At 32.3% G+C, this 989-nt stretch overlaps 1 non-coding gene across 1 annotated transcript; it reads right to left on the bottom strand.

Moving 5' to 3' along the window:
• Positions 1 to 299: 299 nt before the first annotated feature.
• Positions 300 to 435, bottom strand: LOC134733377 (U8 small nucleolar RNA). Its single transcript, XR_010116823.1, has one exon. It is a non-coding gene; the product is annotated as a U8 small nucleolar RNA (small nucleolar RNA).
• Positions 436 to 989: the final 554 nt, after the last annotated feature.

Here is a 989-nt window from a genome sequence, read left to right as displayed (position 1 = left end):
TAACTAGTCACTTGAGTTAAACTATATTTTATAAAATGAATTTTAAAAATCCTACTAATTTAGTAGATAAGATCATCATTTATATAGAAAAAAAACCTATCATTAACCAAAATTGGAAGAGCAGTTTCTTTCATATTACAGACATAATTGACTATTTCACAGTTTGTAGCTTTGGTCCATATTTCAAAACCTGGGGTCCCAGGTTAATCAAAGGGTCATCAGGTGCTCCTTGCGGCTATTGATCACCCACATCCCATATTTTAGCCATAAACCTGTAATATATATTTTTTTCAGGAAGAATAAAATAGGAATAATCAGGATATTGTAAGTCATGATTACACAGAGACTTTAGTCATGTATCAAGTGAACTCCAATTATCATGTTCTAATCTGCCCTTCAAAAGGAGAAACAGATAAGGATTATTCCACCTGACCATAACTCCAAGATATCATTATGGTATCTTTGTTACATTTATTCCTGCTCTTTGTCTTGATTTTCTTTATTTAGTTTGGCAGGCTTCTGCTCTTTGGCTATCTTGCTGCCATCTCCCTGTGAACAGATCAAGGGTTTTACACAGACATTAGATATGTGCTATGGATAAGTTTGCTTTGTGTTCTTGTCTTGTTATTTAACCATTTAACAGAAGGGCCTCTTCAGGGCTACATGTGCAGCTTTGAAAGAGTTTAATTTACTTACATTCATTTTGAAGTTCTGAAAAATTACTATTGTGCTCATTTGATTTTTTTCTCTTTAGGGTTCTCCCCTTCTTTCGTGTTTAGAGGAAAGATAAATTGAAGGAATATAGAGGGAAGGGGAAGAAACCATTTCTTTTTATTTTTAAATTTTTTTAATTTTTTAAAATTTTTTTATTTTATTATTATACTTTAAATTTTAGGGTACATGTGCACAATGTGCAGGTTTGTTACATATGTATACATATGCCACGTTGGTGTGCTGCACCCATTAACTCATCATTTAGCATTAGGTAT

Source organism: Symphalangus syndactylus, chromosome 17 (genome assembly GCF_028878055.3).
Source record: "Symphalangus syndactylus isolate Jambi chromosome 17, NHGRI_mSymSyn1-v2.1_pri, whole genome shotgun sequence".
Taxonomy (NCBI): Eukaryota; Metazoa; Chordata; class Mammalia; order Primates; family Hylobatidae; genus Symphalangus; species Symphalangus syndactylus.
The sequence above is the reverse complement of the archived record's forward strand: the minus strand, read 5'-3'. Positions and strand labels throughout refer to the sequence as shown.